Source organism: Eptatretus burgeri, chromosome 2, assembly GCF_056783735.1.
Source record: "Eptatretus burgeri isolate ZD-2024b chromosome 2, Ebu_testis_v1, whole genome shotgun sequence".
NCBI lineage: Eukaryota > Metazoa > Chordata > Myxini > Myxiniformes > Myxinidae > Eptatretus > Eptatretus burgeri.
This window is the reverse complement of record NC_140962.1, coordinates 1,022,140-1,040,063: the sequence shown is the minus strand read 5'-3', so window position 1 is coordinate 1,040,063 and position 17,924 is coordinate 1,022,140. Positions and strand designations below refer to the sequence as shown.

The window sequence follows — 17,924 nt, the reverse complement described above, 5'->3', positions numbered from 1 at the left end:
ATTCCTCCTCTTTTAGCCTTCTTTATCATTAAAAGCATATCTATATCATGGATTAATTCCAAATTTTATTTTCTTTTTTAACATAGAACTCCAAGACAAGCCCGGGGCTGTGTAATAGTGAACGTCGTCTAATCCGTAATAATTTTTATTATGACAGACTGTTCTAAAAGTTTCAAACACATCAACCAAAAACAATACATTAGTTTTAAGATACAAATCATGATATTCTCCAAGATTCTTTATATTAAACTTCTCCCAAACCTTTTTAGCTTGTTATCATCAAAAGCTTGTTATCATCATAGCTTGTTATCCCAAACATCACATCTTACAAAATCTTGAAATGAAGAGATAAAGTGAGGGTTTGTCCTCATATAGGGTTTCATATAGTAGTTTCTCATATAGTAGTTTCATCACCTTGTCTTACCATATTCAATTTTACTCCCATATAAAACTTAAAAGTTTTAATTTCACTTAATGTGTTTTTAATTATAGTTTCAATACTTTGTTTAACCATATCAACAGCTTCCATGGTTGAAGATGGTCCAGGGTCTTGAAAGCGAAACAATCTTATTTTTATATGCCCTTTAAATGCCCCCATCAGCGTTTTCAATGGAGAATTTAGTGGCGCCTTCCCTTTCTTCATTGTTCTTGTGTTTGCGTGATTGAAGGTGTTTATTATAAAAAAAATTTAAGAATATCATTATCACATCTATCACAATGTTTTGTTTCTTGGTCAAGTGGAGATATTTGTCTGAAAAGATTGAATGTGTGTTTGTTGGTTTGAAGGTATTTTTTATATCATTTATGTTCATGATTACAAACATTGCAGTACATTGTATTCACCATATTTAGATAACATGCCTGGTGTTGGCTTAATGGTTAGGGTGGTGGGCTTAGGATCCGAGTATCCTGAGTTCAAATCCCACTCGGCTGTTGAATTAATACCAGGTGGGGTTGACTCTGCCTGTCATCCTTCCGAGGTCGGCAAAATGAGTGCCAGCATGCTGGTATCCTGTGTTGGAGTGGCGTCCCATCCAGGATTGTTCCCAATAGCCAAGGAGACTGCTTCGGCAGCACCAACGCTCTGCACAGAGTATGGTCCCAGTGGAAGATAACATAACTTTGCTTAAAATAAAATTTTCCTGATGAAAATTCCGTTTAATTTGTCGGTGAATCTGTGCTTAAAACCATTTTATCCTCCAACTTCTTTCGCTTAATAAATACAATCTATCAAGACACAAAAGACAAGTTTCAATCAACCTCTTCATTTGTAAAAGATACTGAGAAATATGTCGAGGATGTAAAATTGAATAAAGATAAATATAACAACTATTGGATAAAAACAATTATGGTGAATAAGACGAGTTCTTCAATTTCCTTCAGTGGAAGGGCTTTTAGTATATCTGGAAGAACATCAATTAAAGTAGCTCTAACAAAAGTTTCTCCTCTCCTTCTGGCAATATATTCAAAACTAGAAAAAGCAATGAAACAAGAAAAAGTATCAAAAATAGGAAAACCTTATGGATGAAGCTTTAGAAAGAAAATATAAGACCATCTGTAATGTGCAAGGATAAATTTGTATTTTTTTCAACAACCCTAAAGATGTCAATCTTGATGAAATAAAGGATGGTAATATATCAGGTGAAATAACATTTAATTCAGTCGTAGTTAAGGATCATTTTAAAATTACCTTTAATATTAAAAATGTAGTCGTTGAATCTGATAATGAAAAGAAGTATATAGATATAGATGGTAATGTTTTTTCTACCAATTAAATATGAGTCATTATTCAACTGAAGATTATGAGAGTGATGACAGTTATGATACCGGGAGTTTGTGTTCAAACGATAGTTATGAAAGTAGTTTTATAGATGATTGTGAAAGTACCGAAGATGAATTTTATTTGAAGTAAAGTTTTACTTTATAAATATGAATAGTTTACTAGATTTTGAGCCTCTTGAATTTCCTGATTCTCCATATGACAAATTTGAGAACTGTCCTGCATGTGATAGAGTGGGATTAAACACAGAGTCAAAATCCTATAAACAATGTATATTCTGTGATTATCTTCTAATTAATGAAAATAAAAAATATAAAAAGGAATATAATTCTTTTAGATTTACACCAAAAATGAATTACTTTGCAAGATTGATAAGAGAAATGAATGTAAAGTATGAGGGTGATAACACACCTTTCCTTACAATGGAAGAAACTGAATGTATTAGAGAAATGTTCAAAGGATTGTTGTTATATATTATTCACTATTGCCATTTTCAGGGAAATATCAACACAACATATATTGTCAGGTCAGGTTCGATCTGTGACCTGCTACAGGTACCATGTAAACCTGTACTAACCTGTTCCATGGTCGGGTTGTCGGCGACTAAACCGTCTCCCCCACCAGGTTTTCTGGTGAAGAGGGTGTTTGGATATGGACACCCAGCAGGATTAAAAACAAAACCTGTCAAAGGGCGGAGGAGCTCCTTGTGAGCCAACGGCCATCCATATCTAGTGCCCAACTGTGTCTGCGGACGTCCTCCTGCAGTTGGGTTACTTTTTATTAGGAGGTTGGTGGCAGGATTTGCACTCCGGCCACCGTAAAACCCTTCATTCCACAAAACGCAAAAACGCAAAAAAATCTGAAAACCCACTCCGTGGGAGTACCTCCTGTGCAGCTTCCCTTCGCAGGGCAGCTCACCGGATGACGGGATTGGGGCAAAGCCTTCGGGACCCCCAATCTTTGATAGGAGGGAAACCACGGGGTAACATCCCTGGGTCAGATTGCGGGAGAGTGTGTCGGAGTGGTGCTGAGGTGTCGTCCACCAGACGGCGGTCTCCTTGGGTTAACCTGAGGCGGTCCCTTCGGGTGGGTGCCTGGAATTTCCTATCCCTAAGAGAGGATGATCACCTGTCTCTGTTATCATCTGAGCTCAAGCGTTTGGACATCGGGATTGCAGCTCTCTCTGAGGTTCGGAGACCGGATTGCGGCGAGATAATGGTGGGTGGTTACACCTACGATTGGTCTGGTCGCTCTGATGGTTACCATACCCAAGGAGTTGCTGTAGCTGTGTCCAATAAGCTGACCCCAATGATAATTGAGGTAACACCGGTCAACGAGCGTATTATGAGATTAAGGATTCGTCACTCCTTAGGTGTCATTTCCCTGGTCTCTGTTTATGCTCCGACTGAGGCGAGTGATCTCACCGTGAAGGATGCATTCTACGCCACACTCGAGTCTGTGGTTGATCAGTGCCCCAGACGAGATACACTTCTAGTCTTGGGGGATTTCAATGCATCGACTGGAACTGATAGGGACGGTTACGAGGTGTGTGTTGGTCCCCATGGGTCAGGAACTATGAACCAGAATGGCACTAAGTTCCTTGACTTTGCAAGAAGTCATGGACTTAGGGTGGCTGGTTCATGGTTTCAGCGCCCACAGGCTCATCGCTGGACTTGGTATTCCAACGCTGGCGGTGTGGCAAAGGAGATTGACCATGTCCTCATTGACGGTCGTTGGAGGATGATCCAGAACTGCAGGGTCTACCGGAGTGCTCAGTTCCTCAATACCGATCACCGGCTTGTTGTAGCAACTCTAAAGCTGCACCTTAAATCCTGGAGAATGGTACCATCCCAGCCGAGGCTGGATGTTGCCAAGCTCAGGGATGAGAGAGTAGCTGAGGAGTTTGCGAACAGGCTGAGTGGACACTTGGGGGGTCTGGGTGCTTTGGGGGGTCCTGAAGAGTTGTGGAGCGCCTTCAAGACCACCGTCCTTGATGTTGCCGGTGGATGCCTTGGAGCTCACCGCAGGGCAAAGAAGAATTTTGTCTCTCAAGGGACACTGGATACCATTGACCAGAGTCGCAGGGCCAGGCTGAATGGCAGAGCTGAGCTGTTCAGGGAGCTGAGGCGTAAAACTGTACGTGCACTGAGGGTGGACAAGGAGGCCTATGTGCGAGGAATCTGTGAGGGGGTAGAGCACCACCTGTGGACAGGTGATTCTCGTCCCGCTTACAGGGGAATTCGCGCATTACGTTCATTCAAGCCCATCCCTCGGAGCACTACAGTTCAAGCAGAGAGTGGTAGGCTCTTGACAGAGGAGTCTGAAGTGAAGGCCCGCTGGGCCGGTTACTTTGAGCGGTTGTACCAGGCTGATCCCCCAACTGTCGAGTTGGACGTCAAGGGTGTTACAATCCCTGTTGCTGACCCTCGAATCAACTGTGGTCCACCTACGCTTGTGGAAACACGGGCTGCGGTGAACCAGTTGAAACGGGGCAAAGCTCCAGGGATCTGTGGCATCCATGCCGAACTTCTCAAGGCTGGTGGAAATGCTGCACTCGTGTCGTTGCATGCAGTTTTGTGCTCTGCCTGGAACACAGGCATCATCCCAACTGACTGGAAGAGGGGCCTTGTTGTCCCTCTATTTTGAAAGGGAAGGGTGATCGCCAAGACTGCAACAACTACCGAGGGGTGACGCTGCTCTCAGTGCCGGGCAAGGTCTTTGCTCGGATAATTCTCGATAGGGTTCGCCACCATCTGCTTGAGCACCAGCGTCCAGAGCAGTCAGGCTTTACACCAAAGAGGTCAACGATTGACCGTATCCTTGCACTTCGTGTCCTCACCGAACGCAGACGAGAGTTTCGGCAGGGGCTGCTTGCAGCCTATGTTGATCTCTGTAAAGCGTTCGATTCAGTGAATCGGGATGTCCTCTGGAGGATTCTTGGTCTTCGTGGGGTGGCACCAAAACTGATCGACCTGATGTCTGAACTCTACTCTGGTACTGAGAGTGCTGTGAAGTGTGGTGGTACCATCTCTGACTTATTTCCAGTTGTTACTGGAGTTCGTCAGGGATGTGTACTTGCCCCCACACTTTTCAGCACTTGTATGGACTGGATTCTAGGGAGGATGTCGGAGAGATCAAGTTGCGGTGCATCATTTGGGAATGTCAAGATCTCGGACCTTGACTTTGCAGATAATGCAGTCATCTTTGCGGAGACTTTAGACATCCTCTTGGGGGCCCTCGAGGTGCTGAATGAGGAGTCGGAGCCGTTGGGATTACGGGTTTCTTGGGTCAAAACTAAGATCCAGGCTTTCGGTGACATCTTGGATGCTGCTGTCCTGTCTGTGTCTGTTTGTGGTGAGGATGTTGAGGTCGTGGAGAGATTCACTTACCTTGGCAGTGATATTCATGTCTCTGCTGGCTGCGAGTCAGAGGTCAATAGACGTCTGGGTCGGGCCTGGGGAGTCATGGATTCACTGGATCATGGGGTGTGGCGCTGCCGGTACCTGTGCGGGAGGACGAAAGTCCGAGTCTTCAGGTCCTTGGTACTTCCAGTCTTGCTCTATGGGTGCGAGACTTGGACTCTGACCAAGGATCTGATACGGAGACTTAATTCCTTTGGTACCAGGTCTCTTCGGAGAATCCTTGGCTATCGCTGGTCGGATTTTGTGTCCAACGAGCGGTTGCTGAGAGAGACTCGGATGAGATTTGTTACCTGCATAGTCCGTGAGCGTCAGTTGCGGCTGTATGGACATGTGGCTCGTTTTCCTGACTCTGATCCTGCTCACCAGATTCTCTCAGCGAGGGAGTCTCATGAGTGGAGGAGGCCAGTGGGTCGACCACATGCCTCATGGTTGCAACAGGTTGACCATCATCTCAAGGAGATGGGGATGGGCCTGGCATCTGCCTGGGGGATGGCCAGACGGAGGCCCCTGGAGTACCGGCGGAAGGTGGATGCAGCGACGTGCTGTTCTGGCACATGCTCCCATACCTGACCTGATCAACACAAGATAGTGTATAAATAAAATAATGGATTATCTTGAAATTAAACCCAAACTTAGGATAAAATATAGAGTTTCTAAAAAAGTCAATAATAAATTAAATAACCTGTTTTCCAAATATATAAATAAATGAATGATTTTTTACCCATTTGGGAAAATAAGATAAAATTTAACAACCGTAAAAATTGACTTCCGGTTCTGGGTTTGGAGCATTGGCAGGTCTCCTTCGGGGCTCCCTGCTGACGATCTCAAAGTTAAGTTTCCGTTCATTATCTGTCCCGTTTTAACTGTTTATTTTCTCACCTACATGTTACTGCGTGTTCCTAGTTCGGTTTTGTTTAAAAAATCGTGCTATTTTGTGAGATTTCGTCGAACTTGTCTTACTGGGTGCTTGAGGCCTATCCTTGAGGCTTGAGACCTACCCTTTGTTCCCCTCGGTGTATGATCGTGTTTATTTGTTTTTTCTCCCCATTATCTTCAATTTCTATCTTTCCCACTTTCTTAACACCCCCCATCCCTCCCAACGAATGACTCTATTTCTTATCTTAAATAAAAAACCCCCCGACCTTTCTCCCGTTCTTCTTCTTCTTCATCTCCTCTTCTTTCTCAATTTTTTTCTACAACACTTCCATGACCTAATCTGTTGAAAGCTCTCTCAAACATTGATAATAATAACAAAACAATCTCTTATAATGCTTCATCTTCATCTTTCACACATGTGGTTCTCTTTACTGTATCATAATGCACTACTCTTCTGCTATTTAAACAGACTGCTCTCAATTCAACCTTTCCTTCATACCTTGTTTAAAAAATCCAACTGTTACAGCGTTTCTTCTCTCCATTCTCTGAATTCGCCTTTATTGCATCCCTCAAGAAATGTGTTTAATCGCATAACTGACATAAAACTTAAAAAAAAAAACCAGATTGCTATGAATGTTCGCTTTCCATCAACCATTCTTTTTTTCCAACTTCAGTGCCAACTCACTCCTCTCACCCCTCAATCTCAAAGCAACCATCCCACTCTTCTCCCTCCAAGCCTCCCTCTCACCTTTCTCAAAAACTCCCCCTCACCTTTCTCCCACCATTCATCCCCCTCACTCATCCTTCCCAAAGTTGCCCCCTCCCATCCGCAAAGCTGCCTCCTACCAGTGCCCTCTCACCTCCATCTCTTCACTCCACCTCCTCAAATCCTCAACTGCCTTCTTCCCCCTCTCTTGTCCCCCCTCCCCCCATCCCCTGCACCCAAAGCCTCATCCCCTACCTCTTCATTAAAAGTATGGACCTCAAATATCCGGGGCCTTCGCTCAAACCTTTCAGGTCTTTCCATGCAGGTTGCCACTGACAAACCAGACATAATCTGCCAAACAGAAACTTTACTCCCCCAAGAGATGTCTGACTCCCAAGTATCTCTCCCTGGTTACTCCCTCCTCCGGTTTGACAGACCTGAGCCTCGCCCTGGTGGAGGAGTTGCTCTCTTCATCAAAGATTCTATTCCTCACTCTCCATGCACTGCCCTCACTCCCCCACACCCCCAGGAATAGCTCTGGCTACGGTTTCCCCTCCACTCCCACCTCATGCTTATATGTGTACTGGACCATCCACCAAACAGTGATGATTCTATCTACACCTCACTATCTGAAAACATGGACCAACTTCTATCTTCTCATCCAAACTCTCTCTTCCTCATATGTGGCGACTTCAATTGTCATCGTGCCAGTTGGCTAGGTGTGGGTACCTCTCTCACCTGTCATGGCACCTCAGCAAAAGCTTTCTGCGATTCATTGGGACTGACTCAATCGGTCAACTTCCCTACCTGGATCTCAACCAATGGTACTCCATCTCTTCTGGATCTGATTTTGACAAATTTCCCTGACAATATCTGCTGTTCTTCCTTTGCTCCAATCGGTTCTTCTGACCACGTCCTTGTCAAAGGGGACATCTCTCTGGCTGTGATCAGAAAACCACCTCACCGCCGTCGAGTCTGGAATTTCACTCAAGCCGACTGGCAGGGTCTCCAAGCAGCCCTCAAACTTATAGACTGGTCTCCTATCGCTACTTTCTCCAACATCAACTCATCCTGGGAATTCTTTCAAAGAAACTTGCTCTCCCTCATGCACAGATTTATCCCCTCTCGTCTTCAGTTGTCCTACGCTTCCTCCCGCACTTGGTTCACTGAAGCTTGTGGAGAGGCAGTTGTCCTGAAACAACTTGCCTTTGCCTCATGGAAAGCAAACCCAACTGAGGGCAATCTCACTTCCTTCCATAAAGCTCGGAACAAGTGTGTATCTACCCTCAAGAGAGCCAGAAAACAACATCCTTCTCATACCAAGTCTGAACTCTCAAACCTCTCTCCCTCTTCAAAATCCTGGTGGCGTCTAATCAAATCTGTTTCTGGTGTATGTTCCCCCTCCATCCCCTCCCTTACTTCAAATGGCCGCACTGCTGATACCGCACGTGAAAAAGCTGAATGCCTAAACTCGCTGTTTGCAGCCAAATCTTGTGTCCAAAACCCATCACTTTCTCTACCCACCTTACCCAGTCGCACCCAACTGTCCCTGGACTCTGTGTCCTTTTCTCCTGAGAAGGTGGAAAGCTTGCTGTCAAACCTCGACTCAGATTCTGCAACCGGTCCAGACGGCATCAGCCCACGTGTCCTCAAAGCCTGCTCTTCTGCTCTTGCTCACCCTCTCTCTGTTCTTTTCACCCTCTCATTTGCTCAAGGTCATCTGCCATCTGCAAGGAAATCAGCAAACATCACTGCCCTGCACAAAAAAGGTGCAAAAACAGATCCCTGCAACTACAGACCAATCAGCCTTCTACCAATCATCAGCAAGGTTATGGAATCCATCATCGCTTCAGACATCAAATCTTTCCCTTTCTCCAATGGCTTGATTTCTGATCATCAATTTGGTTTCAGACCAGGTCACTCTACCCTGGATATGCTGCTTCTGCTCTCCCATCAATGGATGGAGATCTTCAATGCCAGACAGGAAATCCGAGCCGTATCCCTGGACATATCACATTCTTTTGACACAGTCTGGCACCCTGCCCTTCTCAACAAACTCTCTTTCTATGGTATCCAAGGCCATCTCCACTCATGGCTTGCAGACTTCCTCTCCTGTCGCAGTCACTGTGTGGCCCTAAATGGAGTTCTTTCATTCCCCCTTCCTGTCCAGACTGGAGTTCTTCAAGGTGGCGTTCTGGGCCCTGTTCTTTTTCTGGTTTTCATCAATGATCTCTCTGACTCTCTGGAAAAATCCTCTATATCTCTTTGCTGATGACTCCACCCTCTGCCGTACCATCGGTCATCCCTCAGCCCGGCAAGCAGCAGCTTCTTCGCTCACTGCTGATCTGGATAAAATCCCAAACTGGTCCAACACGTGGAACATGTTTTCAATCCAGACAAATCTCACACTCTCACTATGTCTCTTCAAAAGGACCGTTTAGAAAACCCCCCATCCACTTTCTCAACAATCCTCTGGAAGAAGTCCTTTCTTTCAAGCTTCTGGGTCTCACTATCTGCCATGACCTTTCCTGGGAAAGCCACATTTCAAACCTCACCTCCAAAGCTCGTCGCCGACTGGGAATCCTCTGTCGTGCAAAGTCCTTCCTCGGCCCACCTGAGCTCCTGACCACTTACAAAGCTTTTGTCCGCTGCCTGATGGAGTACTGCTCTCCCCTCTGGGCTGGTGCTCCTGCCTCCCACCTTTCTCAGCTTCACGCTGTAGAAACCAAGGTATTTCGGATCATTGGCATCTCCCTCAATGAGGCTGAATCTTTGGGCTTCTCACTCAATCACCGCAGGTTGGTCGCTGGTCTTTCTGTCTTCTACCGTCTCCTCTCCAGCCTCGCCCCCCCTGCTCTCTCTGCGATTTGTCCCTACCACATTTCCGCAGGGAGCTCAAGGTCCGCCAACAACCCCCTTCTGGTAAAACTACCAAAATCACGAATCACTGCTCATCTTCACTCTTTCATTCCTCTTTTTTCCCGCCTTTGGAATAAACTCCCTCACTCTATTCATTCCCATTCTTCCCTCCAGGCCTTCAAAACAGCTGTTCGCCACCACCTCTTATCATCCCCCATCCAAATCCTCGCTCTTTTCTACCCCCGATAATCCACCCAAGCCCACCTCCTTCAAACTCCCTGCTTTCCTTCCTGAAAGTCCCTGTAATGTCCATCTTCTATTCCCCATGTTCCCCGTCCCATCCCTCTCCCTTCCACAGATCTCATCACCTAATGTCTCTGTTCCCCACTGTTTTGTCCTTCCCACTCCTTCCCCTCTTGTCTCATGCCCCCCTTGATGTGCGTTGTGTGTTTGCTCTCATACGAGCCTCGAAAAGGTATACAAAAGAAAAAATTCTTTTAGATTTACACCAAAAATTAATTACTTTGCAAGATTGATAAGAGAAATGAATGTAAAGTATGAGGGTGATAACACACCTTTCCTTGCAATGGAAGAAACTGAACGTATTAGAGAAATGTTCAAAGGATTGTTGTTATATATTATTCACGATTGCCATTTTCAGGGAAATATGAACACAAGATATTATATAAATAAAATAATGGATTATCTTGAAATTAAACCCGAACTTAGGATAAAATATAGAGTTTCTAAAAAGCCAATAATAAATTAAATAACCTGTTTTCCAAATATATAAATGAATGATTTTTTTTTACCCATTTGGGAAAATAAGATAAAATTTAACAACCATAAAAATCTTCCAAATTCATTAAGATTTCTCATAGTTGGTTCAAGCGGATGTGGAAAAACCTGCTTACTTTTAACGATGCTCCTCACTCCCAACTTTTTAGATTATGATAATTTAATAATTTTCACAAAGTCAAGTTTTCAACCTGAGTATCAACTACTCTCACAAGGTTTTAATGCTGATCTTCAAAAAGAAAATATAATCAGTTTATTTGAACTTCAAAACAAACTAAATGATTACAACATTGAAGATATAATACAACTATTTTGTGATACACAGAGTTATAAAAATAAATCAAAGCCAATAACTTGTATTCTTAGTTATAATACGGATGATATACCTTCACCCCAAGATTTGGATAAATCAAAAAAGTACCTCGTTATCTTTGATGATTGTGTTAATGAGAGAAACCAAACGGTAATGGATAGCTACTACACAAGAGGGAGACATTCTTCTTTTAATTGTATTTATCTGTCAATCATACTTTCAACTCCCTCGTCGCTCAATAAGAAACAATGCTAATACTTTTATTTTATTCAAGTTAAATGCAATGGATATGAACAATTTTTTGGAGAGACAATTGTTCCACATTATGTAGTAAAAAGGAATTTGGGGATTATATGAAGCACATGACTGAACAAGCTCAAATGAGCTAAAATCTACGTCCTCTTAATGATGATGTCATAAAAACGAATATGACGTCATTGTGATGTAGCAGGTTCGCGATTAATTATCTGTGCTAATGCCCGGCTTGATTCCCGCAAACAAAATTCAAACAGCTTGCCCAGTTTCGGAGATAATGGTATAGGCGATTTTCATTAGCGGGGATATTATGACGTTAACTGTTTTTCTAGGAAGAATTTCCAAAATTGGAGATGGTTACTGCCTGCGCATGGGCTTTCTGTATATACATGGCAAGTTTCACGAAGATCCGATGAAAACTCTGGGTTGTGAAACAAAAAATGTCAAAAAATAGGAATGACATCATAAAAATTGATATTACGTCATAGTGATGTATCATATGTGCGGTAGGGTAGTCCAAAAAAATGAAAGTTCGAATTTCTCGCGGGCATGTTTGCGTTTTTCAACGTCAGGAACGATTTGGCAAAGAAACAAAAATTAGCAGATTTGGAGGTGATTTAGGGGTCCATCAAAGTCTCTCAACGGATTCATTATAATGTCACAATACTAATAGGAAAAATGAAAGGAAAGAGCATAAAATGTTCTCAGTGGGCAGTGGGCAACTGGCGGTCGGTGAATTTCTCCAATGGTTGATCCAAGAGGAACAGTTCCGTGCTTTTCCGTGTGGAACATGCCATACTCAGTCACTCTGGGAATCAAAAAGAAGAAGAAAAATTTAGAGAAAATAAAAATAAAAGAGTACTTTTAACACCGACCGACAGCGAACCGAAAGCTCAACTGATGTCTCCCTCTCTCTCACTGACGTCTTCTTCTCTCCCACCGGATGTAACAACTTCCTTCCTCTTGATGGACCCCTAAATATTTTTGGAACTGTGGCAAATTTGGCCAGCAGTATTTTCTAGTCAGGTAGAACAAAATAATCAACATGCCCCAAGAATATTCAAATTTTGAATTTTTCCCTTATTATTTTGGACCACCCTAATGTGCGGTAATTCATTTCTGCTAATGCCCTGTTCGATTCCCGTAAACATAATTCAAAAAGCTTGCCTAGTTTGGGAGATAATTTTTTCGGCGATTTCCATTAGCGGAGATATTTTGACATTTTAACTTTTTTTTCTCGGAGGAATTTTTAAAATCGGAGATGGTTACTGTCTGCGCAGGGTATTTTTACATATATATGCCAAGTTTCAGGAAGTTTCGATGAAAACTGTAGGCTGTGAAACAAAAAAGTCCACAAGAAGAAGATGAAGAACAACAACGTGAGTAAGACTTCGAGATCCTCCACGAGGATCTAAAAATATAAATATATTGTCGTGAAACAAGATGAGATATTAAAGGATATATTTTTTATTTTCTAAACAATTACATATGTAAATGACAACTATTATTATAAATCTTGTGGGTAAATCTTCTTCTGGAAAACCTTTCATAAATCAAGGTTCTTGTATAGTACAAATGAGAATATTTTAAATTTGCTTAAAAAACACCACGTGATATGCATTGTATCTACAACAACGAGAACAATAAGACCTGGAGAAGTAGAAGGTGAAGATTATTACTATATTTCAGTGGAAGAACATATGAGCCTGGTGTTGGCTTAGTGGTTAGGGTGGTGGCTTGGGATCCCAGGGTCCTGAGTTCAAGCCCCGTTGGCTGCTGAATTAACACCAGGGGGTTGACTCAGCCTGTCATCCTTCCGAGGTCGTCGAAATGAGTACCAGTGTACTGGTCCCGGTGTATGCCCCGGTTAGAATAGGTGTACCATATCCCTGTGTGTCGTAAGAGGCGACCAGGGTTGGCATCAGGAAGGGCATCCAGCCATAAAAAACATTGCCTCAAGAAAAAGCCCAACCCCTGCACAGCAGGGAAAAATGGCTGTAAAAACGGTCTTTTTTTTAGTGGAGGAACATATCCGATGAGGAATGAAGGCCAAATATTTGAAGAGGTTTCTCTTGGTACAACAAAATATACACATTGTAAGAGTGAGTTAAAGAAACTAAAATGTGGTGGTCTTGGGATATTAGAAACGAATCCAGAAGGAATGAAACAAATTATTAAACATCTGAATGGTATTGGGGTGAAGATTTTATCATTCGGTTTTGATGTTGATGAAGAAACTCAACGCAAACGTATGAAAAGCAGAGATACAAGTATTAGTGAAGAATAAATTACAACTTGTATTAATGTTAATGGAGAATTTGATGAAAAATTTGAAGAAAAGGATTTATTTGAACACATCCACTTTAATGATGAAGAAAAGGAAAATTTCACTGTTGATCTGTACAATTGATTAAATGATATTTTCCAATAAACAAATGGATGCAAAAGAAAGAGCAAGATAACATCAAGAGTTGGTTTCAAAAGTTGTAAAACAACAGAAAGACATAAAGAACAAGCCGGTAGGCGACATGGGTAGTCGACTACCCAATAGAACCTGACGAGATGGGCCCGTTCGATGGGGAATGACCTGAGGATTAAGCACAAGAAAATTCATGATTCTAGCTTCAAGGGTTAATGCTGCAGACTGTTTTTTCGTTAAAACACCCCACATTTAGAGGTTTTTTTCGGCCGTTGCTAGGCAACGGAGGGGTCTATAGCAGCGGTTCTTTCTCACACATAACTAGGACATACCATGAACCTACCATACCAGTTTCATGTATATCTGACTCATAGTCTCTGAAATATAACGAACTTCGTTTTTTTTATTGTTTTCGACCAGGGTTCATTCAAAGTCTAACTTCTCCGACAGTTTTCATAGGATCCGGCTGGAAGTTTTTGACAATATGGCTGAATGTACTGCCCACAGTCGCTCGTGGCCCGATTTTTGATTTTCGAAAAAATAATTTTTTTATGATTTTTCTAAAATTTCAAAGTCCCGTTGCTAGGCAACGGTGGTGTCCATAGCAACGGTTCTCATTTGCACACAACTAGATCATGGTATGAACATACCAACCAAGTTTCATCGAAATTGCCATTGTGTTAACGGAGCACTGGACCGAACAGAGTGACAGACAGACAAACAAGTCGGTAGGCGGACATGGGGAGTCACCTACCCAATAGAACCTGACGTGATGGGCCCGTTCGATGGGGAATGACCTGATGATTAAGCACAAGAAAATTCATGATTCGAGCTTCAAGGGTTAATGCTGCAGACTGTTTTTTCGTTAAAATACCCCACATTTAGAGGTTTTTTCGGCCATTGCTAGGCAACGGAGGGGACCATAGCAACGGTTCTTTCTCACACATAACTAGGACATACTAGGACATACACAATCTACCATACCAGTTTCATGTATATCTGACTCATAATCTCTGAGATATAACGAACTTCGTTTTTTTTTATTGTTTTCGACCAGGTTTCATTCAGTCTATCTTCTCCGAGTTTTCATAGGATCCGGCTGGAAATTTTTGACAATATGGCTGAATGTACTGCCCACAGTCGCTCGTGGCCCGATTTTTGATTTTCGAAAAAAATAATTTTTGAGATTTTTTTTGAAAATTTCAAAGGTGCGTTGCTAGCCAACAGATGGGTCCATAGCAACGGTTCTCATTTGCACACAACTAGGTCATGGTATGAACCTACCAACCAAGTTTCAACGAAATCGCCATTGTATTAACGGAGCACTGGACCGAACAGACATACATACAGACAGACAGACAAACATATCGACAGAAATACTGATAATAAGGGTAGACTAGATTGACGACCCAATACAGTAAGAAAAGGGACGAAATGAGGAGGGAAGCATGCGAAAGAGGTGCGGATGATTAAGGAATTAGGGGGAAAAAGATTCTGAGTTAGAGAAACACCAAAGCAGAGAGAGAGGGAATTACAAAACGAGCTGAGGATGTTAAGAGAGGAAAGAAAGAGAACGGAGAATGAAACGTTAAGGAACCACACTGGGCAGATCAAACAGTTAGAAGCCAAGGCAAGATTAAATAATGAAATGGAAGAAAGAGTAGTGAAAGAACAACGAATGAAGCAGGAAAGGGAAATCAATAAATTGAAGGAAACGAGATTGGAGAAGGAAGAACATGAGAGACAGTGGGAGAGGGAACAAAAAGAACATGGATTTCAAATTGAACAACTAAAGGAGAGAGCAAGGTTGGAGAATGCAGAGATGTTGAAAGAACAAGGAATGAAGCAGGAAAGGGAGATCAACCAATTGAGGGAAACGACGAGATTGGAGAATGAAGAACAAGAGAGACAGTGGGATAGAAAACAAAAAGAAAACGAATTTGAAATTGACCAACTTAAGGAGAGAGCAAAGTTGGAGTCCACGGAGATGGAAAAACTCCGGAAAGATAATGAACAACTCAAAAGGCTCAGAGAGGAAGAACGACTCAAATGGAAAAGAAAATGGAGCCAGGAAGTAGAACAGCCCAATAATGTGGGATGTATGATATCACCACAGGGAGTAATGTTAGTGATGCGGGACTTGATTGACATCACTAGTCGGATGACACCACAATTAGAGCAATCCCTGGTGATTGAGACATTGAGGGAGCATACGGGGTTGTTGACGAATGAAACACATTTTGAGCAGGTCCAGCATGTGGAGCTGACAGCCCCAGAGGAGTGTGGTGAACTGATGATGAGCAACTTGCTAGAGAGAAGCGACCGGACAGAGGTGACTCTGGAACGAAGCAGGTACGTGGGCACATGCATACATGGTTTGGACGATGAGCTTAAGGTAGAAACTGAATTGTATGTTCATGAAGAGACTCTGCCCGATGGGGTGCACGTATGCTTGACCCCTGAATGTGTGTGTGGAGTGCCTGTGAATGAATGCTGTGAGCCCACACTCCAGATTGTAGCACTGGTGTGTGCTGCCAAGGTCGAAACGTGTGTGGGTACTCACGTGGCTTTCGGGAATGTAGCCCTGGAGTGCGAGGTGGTTGGTCAGTGCGCAGGCAAGGTTGAAGGTATGGAATGTCAACGCATAACCTTGGAATGGGTGGAGCCTGCTGTGTGTGGGAGTCCTGAGCGTGGAATGAGTGGTGACGTAGGAAATAGGTTAGAGGTGCAAGGGGAAATAGCAATGCCACCAGGACAGAACTTGAGCCAGGGGACAAAAACCATAATGGACAGCTCCGCATGGGTTCTTGCAGAGTTATAGGTGCTGCATCCAGGAGCAGGTTTTAGAAATTGGATACTAATTTCTCTATCAGACTCACAGGAACTTTTGGGTAGAGCGCAGATGAATGGCAAGTGGCACTGGTGTGTGTCACTTGGTCCTCAAACCTTTCTGAGCACAATGGGTTTGGCTAAGTGAGTGGGGTTCATGTGTCTTGAGGGAGTTATGGAGAAGAGGAGGAGGCCGCTCCACCAATTAGGGTTTACCTGATTTCCGTGAACCCTGGAGGAGAGGGGGAGGCCATTCCACTGATGGGGGTTGACCTGACTTCCACAAACCCTGGAGAAAAGGAGGGGGTGGACCACGACCCCAATTGGGACATGACCCCTTTGAGCTGTGGTGGAAAGGCGGCGGGTCATGTAATGGGTACTGAGGGATTCGTTCCCTCACTCCCCTTCCAATGAGCCAAAGAAGCAGGCCATATTGGGATGTAAGAAATTGATTGAAAATTTACCGAAAGTGATTGCAAATTGAGAGATGACAGAAGGCATAAGAGTGGCACGAGTGGATTTGGGTGATTATTGGAAAAAAAAGCGGTGGAGACATTACAGGCAGAGCGTTAAACACACCTGAAACAAGTGGATGACAAAGAGTGGCTTGTTTGAGGAAGGACTGAAATGCCTGGTTGGAACCATGCAGAGGTTCCATGGGGGTGGTGAAGATATTTTGATGTTTCGTTTAAATTGTTAGAAATAAACGATTAGCGCAGTATGGAGGAGGCCAGCGGACGATGGACGTAGTGACAAATTGATTGGGGTTTGATAAAAAAAAGTGTATCAGGTAAAATTTGATGACCAAGTGGGATCCGAGGGACTGGTGTGTTTTTGTTTTCACATAAAAGTCAAAGGTGTTAGATGGTGTGGGCTGGGTGTGTGGCACTGTGGAATGAATGACTAAAGTGTTTGGGTGAATGGCGTGGTTGTGCAAATAAGGAGAGTGAGTGCGAACAACGTACCCTGTCGGTAGGAGTCTCTGAGCCAAGTTAGTGTAGGTTCGGGGGACTTAGAGGATTTGACATGGATTCTGGCTGCTGTTCCATTGAGCAGGCGGACTGTGAGGGGTAGGTGCAGGCCAAGGTATGGTGGTACTGGCTGGTAGTGTGACATGGTATTGGAAGTTGGTGAGTCGGGAAATAGGGTACCAGGGCTTTGGGGGGGGGGGTTATTGGCAGGTGAAGGCTGTCAGAAGTGCCAGGAGAGCACGGTAGGTTCAGTGCCACGAGAGCACAGTAGGGTTTAGTGCCAGGAGAGCACAGTAGGGTTCAGTGCCAGGAGAGCACGGTAGGTTCAGTGTCAGGAGAGCACGGTAGGTTCAGTGCGAGGAGAGCACGGTAGGTTCTAGTGCCAGGAGAGCACAGTATGGGTGCTATGAGAGCACAGTGTGGGTGATAGGAGGGCACAGTATGGGGGCGAGAGAGCCACCCCTTAGTTAGGAGCGCCAGAAGCACGCTCAGGTGAACCCCGAGGTCGCTGGGTGTCTTCCACCCCCGATTGGAAGCAGGCAAAGAGGCCTCGTAGTAGTCACCCCCCCCCCCCCCAGTCAGCGAGTTATGCCTGACACCACCAAATGGAAAAAGACAGATAAGGGCCTCGCCAAGGTTTAATAGAGTTGAACAGTGTGCCAGGTTGGGAAAAATGGGTCATTAGGATCATTCTTG

At 43.9% G+C, this 17,924-nt stretch overlaps 1 protein-coding gene and 1 pseudogene across 2 annotated transcripts in view; both read left to right on the top strand.

Annotated features, from left to right (window-relative positions):
- LOC147031249 (transmembrane protein 255B-like) overlaps positions 1-17,924 on the top strand; it is a 215,454-nt gene that overhangs the window by 138,146 nt on the left and 59,384 nt on the right. The window lies entirely within an intron of this gene.
- LOC147031250 (uncharacterized) lies at positions 14,978-16,405 on the top strand (annotated as a pseudogene).